The sequence below is a fragment of the Propithecus coquereli genome, unplaced genomic scaffold (assembly GCF_000956105.1).
Source record: "Propithecus coquereli isolate 6110/MARCELLA unplaced genomic scaffold, Pcoq_1.0 Scaffold57, whole genome shotgun sequence".
NCBI lineage: Eukaryota > Metazoa > Chordata > Mammalia > Primates > Indriidae > Propithecus > Propithecus coquereli.
In genome coordinates this window covers 1,621,069-1,631,321 of record NW_012151618.1, presented here as the reverse complement: position 1 = coordinate 1,631,321, position 10,253 = coordinate 1,621,069, and the positions used below count along the sequence as shown (strand labels likewise).

The window sequence follows — 10,253 nt, the reverse complement described above, 5'->3', positions numbered from 1 at the left end:
TGGTTCCTATTTTTCTCTATAATGTGCTGTGATTTTTTAATTTAATTACAGTTTATATGAGCTTATTTAATCACTGCTTTAATTTATGATTGTGTAGTTTTTAAAATGTATATAGTAGAATCGAAATGGCCAAAGCTTTATGTTACAATCTTTTTGTTCTTGATGCTAAGATAAGCTGAAGGCAAGAGCTTCTCTTAACTGCAGGGTGTATCTTTAGCTTTTTCTTAGTAGGCACTTCAACGTGTGCTGTGAACACTGCCAGCTCCCCCCTCAGAAACTTGTACATGCCAAAATGAGTGTTCCAAGGTAGTCCTTTTTGTCGTTTAGAAAGAAGAAAGGCATTATTGGTGTTCTTCCTTTAATTTATTAATTTTTTTTTTTTTTTAGAAAAGATTCCTTTGCAGGTAAGACCTGAAATTCCAAAGAATTTAAGAGTTTTTTAATATTTCAAAGCACTGGCATTTGTGAGATAGATACTTTGCTACTCTTTTTTTGTTTTTTTTTTTTAACCATTCGCACGGGTATGAGAAGTAAAGAGTGTAGAAAGTCAAAGAGACAAGCTAACTTGAATTTGGAAATCCTCTACGTTTTCCCAAGTTTCTGAATTGCTCCAAGTCAGGGGCCAGGGCGTGAAGAACAGAGTTCCTTTTGCGAAGCTGGAAGTATCACAGCTTCATGCCCTGAAAGATGAAGTCAAGGCTGATGGCAGCTTATCCGGCCCTGCCCCTCTGGCCAGCTCATGGAAGCTGCAAAACAGCTTTAATTATCAATAGAATTTAAGGAAAAAATCTTTCAAAGTTACATATCCCTCTCCACATCTGTTTCTTGGAATCTGCTACCCAAGACTGCCCCCACCACTGCCCACACACCTCTAGCAAAATTGTAAGAATAATCCTCAAATGTCAGTGTCCCTGGGGTGAATGTACCCCAGGCCTATCTGAGTTTGTCTCTTCTCACTCTTTCATCTTCCCCCTAGTTTTCTTTCCTGCACTAGAGATGATCCCTGCCCCAGACTCCCTCACTCGAGGCAGTTCAGATACTTGGCCCTGCTTTAAATGAGCACATACACAGAATTCTCAACAGACGAGCGGCATCCGCAGAAAAGCCGGTGCCCGCTATTTTGTTTTATTTTGCTGAAATAAGTTGCTTCAACTACATGTCATAAACCCATAGATGTAAATATGTTCCCTCTCAACACAGGAATTTTACCTTATTTTCTTTTGCAGGGGTGTTTGGGGGTGGGGAAGGAAAGGGAGGGCTTAGACTTCAGGTCAAATGTTACATTTTCTTAAGAACATTTTTATACTCATTGTGTATTTTAATAGGGCAATAAATCTGCTCTGAGTTGCAGGATCACTCAGTGCTCTGTTGGTAAGCAATGACAAATTATTGGTTTTTAGTACAAACGCTGTGCAGCAAGGTGTAGAAAACCCGGGAAAATGGTTGAGGGAGTTGACTTTCACCGTCCGCAGTGAAGCGCTGAGCAGAGCTGTATTCACAAGGTCACATTTTCTGTTTCTGTGTTAGTCTTGATTTCTCGTGGTATGTTCTGCGTTTATGACATAATCATTGTGGGCTCACGTTAGAATTGCCGTCTGAACCTAGCGACAAGAATTTTTTAAGAAAATAAAGTTTAAAACCTTGTCTTCCACTTGCTTCGGTAGTTGTCTTCATATCTCCCTACCTGTGCTTACTGTCCCGTCTGAATCAGCCCATCTGTCACTTAGACCTGTCCCTTACCCCTTTTCTATTTTCAGTACGCCTTTGACCTTAGCTATTGTTTGAGTGTGACTCAGTTTCCCTGTTCAAGTTAGCTTGATGGTTTATTATGTAAGGAGGGTGCCTAAGACAATCATCAGGTAAAAATAAAAATAAAAAATAAAAAAAAAGATCAGTAGTGTAGAAAATCTTCCAAGAGCAGAGGGAGTTCTTCCTTAGCAATGAAAAACAAAAAAAGAAACAAAAAAAAAACAAAAAAAAAAGGGGTAAATACATAATTAAATAATTAATTGAAAACCTAACCATGAGGGGCTTAGAAGATTTTTGATAAAAGACAAATGTTGCTGTCATTTTCTTTGTCAATTAGAAAACAGTGGTAGTTTCTACGTTGCATCGACATTTCAGACTAAATGATTATTGTACCCAGTTATGGTTGTTTGCTAATATTTTGTCTCTCTCTCTTTCTCTCTGTCCAATGCTTCTTCTGTATTTTTGTGTGTAGCAACAAAAAGCGTAATGCATTAGGCATTATTCTGGTTTGTTTACGAGTATCTCCTGTACTGCATTAAGGTTTCTTTCATTTTTTTTTAAGCTTCGCTACTGTTCTCACTATGCCGTGCAATATCATCTGCTGTGTTTGCTAAGCAAAAAAGAAAAAAAAGAAAAAAAAAAGCAAGTGATGATGCCATCATGCTTTTCAGTGTTAAAATGTTTCAGCATTTATGTAGTCACCAAAATGTAGTAAATAAAATGTTGGATTTTCCAGCACTTTAAATTTAGACAATTCTTGCCTTCTTTTGTTTTTATTCTGCCGGCAATCCTAAGCAAGTGGCTCATGGACTTTCCCTGAAGGAAGGGTGAAACTGAGAGGACAACATGCTTGAGAACAAAAGCCAGTGCCGTGGTTCAAGAAAGATTAATCAAGAAAAAAAAAAAAAAAAAGACGTGGTCTCTAGTGGAGTAAAAAGATATTTTTAAATGAAAGTGAGACATTCTATTTCTAGATATAGCCATTTACATTGACCTGATTAGCTCTCGGAAGAAATAAAAATTATTATTAAAGAAGATGGCCCTTAAAAGTCCTCTCTAGTAAAATAATTTGTGTGGGGATGCATGTGTCTCCGGAGCTGGGGGAAAAGGTCTAGGAAATTAGGGTCCTCTTTTATTTAATAGAAGAGAGTAACTGATAATAGAATAGAGACCTGGTTCAGGGAAAAGTGAAACCAGGTTTGGGTTTCCCACCCTGCTGGTTACTAATTGTGTGACCTTGGGCAAATTACTTAACTTCCCTGAAGCTCGGTTTCCTCATCTGTAAAATAGGCATAAATGTCTACATTACAGGACTGTTGTAAGGATTAAAAATTAGAAACTGGTAAATCTTAGCACAGTGTCTGCCATATAAATTCTCAATAAATCTTAGCTATATTTATGACCAGCAAAAATCTTAAAATGCAGACATTTTCCAACAAAAAGCTAATTTCTAAGTCAGGTTTTTCATTTTTTAAATATAAGAGCTGGACTGCTTTCTTGACACAATTCCAGTAATTGCATCATATTCTCCAACGGGGGTGGAGGGAGCTTTAGAATAAAGTGTGAACGGGACCCTCTCAAGCGGTCCAGTGCCTTGGCCCTGTAAAAGTCCCCACTGGAATGTCTAAGTAGTAGGACACCAGACAGGAAAAAGCAATGATCTGTCTGGAAGAAGTGTTTGAAGGGTGAGTTGACTTTGAAACTTATAAAGAAAGAAGATTCTCCTGGAGGCACGCTGAACACTGTCCCCGGAAGGCTTCAACTGTTAGGGACTTTAGGAGAATAAAACTAATCTGGGAAGATTTGGAAAGCTCCACAGGGAAAACCTGAGGGCCTAGGAGGACCAGGTGAAGACGTTATAAATTAAGCCCAGGGGTAAGGAAGCCAGAAGAAAAATGGAAGCCTTCCAGATGGGGTCAGTACTTCTCTTTTATTTCTTGAAAGCACTGAAAATAGTATAACTACTGACTGCAGACAGCAAATAACCATCAATAAAATGTAATTTGTTTCAATTCCCTCCAAAGTGATCCTTACTATTCCTACCTACTGGGCAAGGCTGTCCCTTCCTGTGAGTGCAGGCGCGAAGAACGTGCTGCGCGCAGCCGAAGTGCTCGCGAGCATCGAGACGGTGATGGGAGAGGAGGCCCCTTGCTCTCTCTTCGGGTGTTTCAAACTTCACACCCACCTCCAACCCTCCCGTGGCTCATCACCAAAAGTCCCTACAAGCAGGTCATCCACTTCCTTCTGTCTGAATGGGAGTCAAGTTGCTACAGTCAGAATCACGCCGTGTTTATCCTATCAGCCAGTTCCTTAGAAAACGTGAAACAGGAGTATTTTTGCCTTCCCTTCATCTTTAGGGATTTTTGTTTTCGGGGAAAGGGTTAGGTCTCGAAACCTCTCTCTTCAAAACAACAAGAATTTCATTCTTAGGATATGGCATGTATCTTCAGCAGCAGTCTGAGAAAATAGGTGGTAAAAACTGACATCCTGGTAATCAGCCGGCAGGAGACAGACATCCACAGATTCTCACCAGTGTGTCAACTTTATTTCTGTTTTTCTATCAGCAAACCTTGTGTGCTCCCTGTCTTGCTTGCAGTTTGTCCTCTGCTCGCTCTCTCCCCGTGTCCGGTAAAAATAGTCGAACCTTTTGGGGGCAGCATTTGGTGAGAGGCTGACAGCCAGAAAGCCTTAGGTGACCTCCACTGAGGGATTTCTTTTGAGACAGATGACATGTGGGGACAAAATGCTGGATTCCTGAATTCCTAAAAGACAGGAATGAGGAGAGACCATGGTTAGGTGAGGAGGTCTCTAGAAAGAGCCAGTAGATTCTTGGGGGCCAAGCAGGGAGGGCGGAGAGGGTACGGCACAGCCTGAGGGTAAAGGGCACCAGCTTGTGACCTTGGGCAAATCGCTGAGTCTGTCTCAGGCTCCACTTCCTCCTCCGTAAAAAGGGCATAATAATTGTACTTGTTTCATAAAACGGCTGTGAGTATATAGTACTCGTGCAGTTCCCCACAGAGAGTAAGCACGTAACAAATAGCTATTTTTCTTTATTTATTAATTAATACATAGCTAAGGGGTAGCAAAGCAAATTTAGTCATTTGAGCGACTTTCCTATTTTGCTACTAAAAGTGTAACCCTATGACCAGCAGCAGCAGCCTCCCCTGGGAGTGTATTAGAAATGTAGACCTCCAGGACCCAGCCCAGACCTGCCGAATCAGCATCTGCATGTTCACAAGATCCCCTCAGTGACTCACACCAGCACATGCCAAAGCGGCCAGGAAGGGGGATCCGATTGCTGACTGTTGGTGGCACGTGAAGAAAGGTGCCTGAGTGTCCAGAGCCCCAGCCGATGAGTCCCAAGGGCTGGACTGTGGCCCCACTGCGTCGGAACCAGCCGGAGAGCCCAGTTATACAGACCTCACTTGCAGATGCTGGTTACGAGGGTCTGGAGTAGGGCACACAAATCTGCATTAAGTGACTCCGATGGACCAGAACTCAAGAGTAAAGAAGCCAGGCTGGGCGTGGTGGCTCACGCCTGTAATCCTAACTCTCTGGGAGGCCGAGGCGGGCGGATCGTTTGAGCTCAGGAGTTCGAGACCAGCCTGAGCAAGAGCGAGACCCTGTCTCTACTAAAAATAGAAAGAAATTAGCTAGACAACTAAAAATATATAGAAAAACTTAGCCGGGCATGGTGGCACATGCCTGTAGTCCCAGCTACTTGGGAGGCTGAGGCAGAAGGATTGCCTGAGCCCAGGAGTGTGAGGTTGCTGTGAGCTAGGATGACGCCACGGCACTCTAGCCCGGGCAACACAGTGAGACTCTGTCTCAAAAAAAAAAAAGAGTAAAGAAGCCAGTGCCATGAGCTCTGTGTGGGATCTGGTTGGGTGTGACCTTCCCTCACTTGTGGTCTAACCAACCTTCCCAGTCGAGGTCTTCATCCTCCCCCACACCCATTGAACTTATGGTACAATTCATATTCTTTATATTCATGTTGCTTACCATGGTTGGCTGCGATATTACTGGTTTTCTTGGTTCATAATTCCCATAGCCCTTGTTACAAGGCCTCAAAAGCAGGCCTCAGAAAACAACCTCTCTCTCTCTTTCTCCTACCCTCCTTTCACCTACCTGAGGCCAGACTCTAACCTTGCCCCACCTTTCTGACTGTGGGTCACAAGACCCTCATTTCTGAAGGGGTCCTGCTCCATACCCGGGAGGAAGGAAGGCTGCACAGAGAGGCCAAGAAGAATCAGGACGGACAGGCCTTGCTCGGTTTCCACACACCATTATCAGCATCAGATCATACCCGTATCGTCCAATCACATCTTGGCACAGTTGTCAGTCCAGTGAAGTCTCCATAAAAGGCCCAAGAGCACTGGGCTCAGAGAGTTCCAGATAGCTGAACACATGGAGGCAGACGGGAAGGTGAACAAGAACTCATCCACCTACCTGCAGGGTGCAACTCCACTTGGACAGATGCTCCCGTGCTCAGGACCCTTCTAGACCTCGCCCTATGTATCTCTCCTTCTGGCTGTTTATTTGTAGCTTTTCAAATATCCTCTAAAATAAACCAGTAAACACAAGTAAGTTTCCCTGAGTTCTGTGAGCGGCTCTAGCAAATTCATCCAACCCAAAGAGGGGGGTGTAGGAACTGACCTGCAGACAATGTCAGAGTTAAATATTTGTCAGCTTTCTCAGGAACCTCACAGAGTACACCATGTTATTCTCAGTGTCAGAGAAGGACATGTGAAATCCTCTTCCCTGAGCACAATTACCCAATTATTACACAACTATCACCAGTGCCCAGCCCAGGCCCTCAGGACCTTTGCATTTTACCCTGTGGAGAAATAGACTTGGCACGACAAAAAAAAACAACCACGGAGAAGTTACAAAGGTTAGAAAAAAAATCTTTGAGTTCGGCCGGGGACGGTGGCTCACGCCTGTAATCCTAGCACTCTGGGAGGCCAAGGTGGGAGGATCCCTTGAGGTCAGGAGTTCGAGACCAGCCTGAGCAAGAGCGAGACCCCATCTCTACTAAAAATAGAAAACTTAGCCGGGCATCATGGTGTGCATCTATAGTCCCAGCTACTCAGGAGGCTGAGGCAGGAGGATCACTCGAGCCCAGGAGTTTGAGGTTGCAGTGATGCCACGGCGCTCAGCTCAGGGCAAAAGAGCAAGACTCTGTCTCAAAAGAAAAAAAAAAGTCTTTGAGTTCTGAACTACTCACCTGTGCTTGCTGGCTTCCCTGCAGACAGGATACCTGGACATGATCTCTGTGCTTTCATCCTTGGGGCAAGGGGGATGGAAAGGCAATGAGAACACCGGGAAAAACTATCAAAACTTTTTCAGAACTCTGAAAACTATCCAAAAGCTGTAACAATCCGAGGAACATTTATTTTAGAAAAACAGCTGAATCTCAGTAAGAACAGCCAGGTTTGTGACATTTTATTAATAATTTGTGCTATTCCCACCCTCCTATCCCCGGCTTTGCAGTAGTTTTAAAAATTAACAGCCCTGCAGACAGAGTGAAAACCAACAGCCCTGCAGCCACTGGAGGGGGCAGGAGGGATCTGGAGCTCTCCCCAAACACAGTTCTCAGATAATTGTCATTATTTGACCTCTCTGGAAGTTCTCTGGGAACCTCCACTGACAGGGCTTTTTAAAATTTTATCTGACTCAGTTTTCACTCAATTCCAATAACCTTTTCCCTGAGGCATTTGTGAAAAACAACCAGGGACAATTGCTTAATATCGAAGCTGCAGCAGTGGCAACAGTTGAGGCAAACTGAGAAGCTGACCGGCAAGCTTAAAAGGAAAAGCTGAGGAATGAGATACCCACAGAGGGCTTTGAAAGTTCCAAAATATTCCTGGGAATCTGGAAAGCTATCCCACCTGTGTGGGATAATCGCCTTTATTTAAAGTCAACTAATTATGAACAATAATCACATCCACAAGATAAACCTTCACAGCAACACCTAGATTAGTGTTTGAATAACTGGCAACTGGTGACTAGCCAAGTTGACACATAAAATTGACCATCACAAGAGAGAACAGAGCTATAAAGGAACAAAATTTTTATATGGTATTGAAATTAAGTTGGTGTGAATCCTCTTTGGGGCAGAGCTCAGCATGCCTTCCCACTGGTTAGCCCCAAAGCCCACTCACGACTATACCTGTGCGACTATTCAGAGATAAATGGGCATGATAGATGTAACCTACTCTCCAAAGCTTCAGGGAAAAGAATAACGCAAACATAGCCATAAAGAATGATAGAGCAAATGTGACAAGAAGTAAAGCATTAGTAAATCTGGCTAATAGGTATAGCGAAATTCATTATACTACCCTTGCAACTTTTCTGTAAGTTTGAAATTATTTCAAAATAAACATTTTTTTAAATGTCCACAAAAACCTTTGTACAAGAACACTCATATCACCTTTATTAAAAATAGGCAAGGGTGCAGTGGCTTACACCTGTAACCCTAGCTATTCGGGAGAGTGAGGTGAGAGGATCACTTGAGCCCAGAAGTTCAAGACCAGCCTGGCCAATATAGCAAGACCCTAAAACAAAAACAACAATATTGGGGAGCATTTTTCTTCATAGCTCCTTCCACTGGGCCAAGACACTGACTACATACCCTTTTTAAAATTTTTTAAATTGACAAATAATAATTATATATATTTATGGGGTACAATGTAATATCTTGATATATGTATACATGATAGAATGATTAAATCCAGCTACTTTACATATCCATCACCTCACATACTCATCATTTTTTTTTTTGTGGTGTGAAAATTTAAAATCTACTCTTAGCAATTTTGAAATAGACATTATATTATTATTAACTACAGTCATCAGGCCATGTAATAGATCTCAAAAACTTATTCCACCTGTCTAAATGAAATTTTATACCCTTTGATGAATACCTCTCCCTTGCCTTCTGCCCTCACCCAGCCTCTGGTAATCACTATTCCACTCCACTTCTAAGAGTTCAACTTGGCTACAACATACAAAAAGGATGATACACCATGACTGAGGTAAATTTATCCTAAGAATGCAAAGTTGGTTTAACCTCTGAATAGCAATTAATGTAATATGCCATATTAATAGAATAAAGAATAAAATCCGCATGATCATCTTAATAGATGCAGAAAAAGTATTTGACAAAATTCAATGCCATTTCATGATAAAAACTCTCATTAAAGTATAAATAGAACTCGACCAGACAAAGGCCATCTACAAAAAACCCACAGTTACCATCATACTTAATGGCAAAATACTGAATGAACCTGCCAAGATCAGGGACAAGACGAGGATATCTCTTCTGGCCACTTCTATTCAGCACTGTACTGGAGGTTCTAGCCAGGGCAATTAGGCAATGAAAATAAATAAAAGGCATCCAGACCAAAAAGGAAGAAGTAAAACCATCTTTTTTCATAGATGACATGATCTTGTACATAGAAAATCCTAAGAAATTCACAAAAAATTATTAGAACTAATAAACAAATTCAGCAAGGTTTCAGGATATAAGATTATAATACAAAAATCAACTGTATTTTGATACACTAGCAATGAACAATCTGAAAATCAAATTAAGAAAACATCCATTTACATTTGCATCAAAAAAGAATAAAATACTTGGGAATGGCTTTAACGAAATAGTGTAATACTTGTTTGCTGAAACTATAATATTGTTGAAAGAACTTAAATATAATTAAATAAGTGCAAAGACATTCCATGTTCATAGATGGGACTACTTAATATTATTAAGATGGCAACAGTCCCTAAATTTATTTAAAGATTCTCAACATAATCCCTATCAAAATCCCAACTGCCTTTTTGAACAGATATTGACAAGCTAACTCTAAAATTCATATGGAAATGCAAGGAACCCAGGATAGCCAAAACAATCTTGAAAAAGGTAGAACAAAGTTGGAGGCCTCGCACTTCCCAATTACAAAACTTACTACAAAACTACAATGATCAAGACAATATGGTACTGACATAAGAATATACATACTAATCAGTGGGATAAAATTGAGAGTCTGGAAATAAACTTTTACACTTATAATGAGTTGATTTTCAAAAGAGTGTCAAGACAATTCAATGCAGGAAAGAATAGTCTTTTCTCAAATGGTGCTTAAAAACTGGATTTCCACATGCAAAAAATGAAGTTGTACCTCCACCTCACACTATGTACAAAAATTAACTCAAAATGGATCATCAACCCAAATTAAATAAATTAAACTATAAAACTCTTAGAAGAAAGCAAAGCAATAAATCTTCATGACATTGAATTAGGCTATGGTTTCTTAGCTATGACACTAAAAGCACAATGACAAAAGAAAAAATAAACAAATTCAACTTTAACAAAAATTTTAAAAACTTTGTGCTTTAAAAGCACCATTAAGAAAGTGAAAGACAGGCCGGGCATGGTGGCTCACACCTGTAATCCTAGCACTCTGGGAGGCCGAGGCGGGTGGATCGCTCAAGGTCAGGAGTTC

The 10,253-nt window shown here is 41.1% G+C and overlaps 1 long non-coding RNA gene across 2 annotated transcripts; it reads right to left on the bottom strand.

Annotated features, from left to right (window-relative positions):
• Positions 1-1,252: 1,252 nt before the first annotated feature.
• Positions 1,253-7,063, bottom strand: LOC105821396. Of its 2 annotated transcripts, XR_001138064.1 has the most exons (4): positions 6,977-7,063; positions 6,199-6,309; positions 3,793-4,511; positions 1,253-1,601 (listed from the first exon to the last, which is right to left on the bottom strand). It is a non-coding gene; the product is annotated as an uncharacterized LOC105821396 (long non-coding RNA). The 2 variants fall into 2 exon arrangements; XR_001138063.1 differs by lacking the exon at positions 6,977-7,063 and having other exon boundaries at positions 6,199-6,364.
• Positions 7,064-10,253: the final 3,190 nt, after the last annotated feature.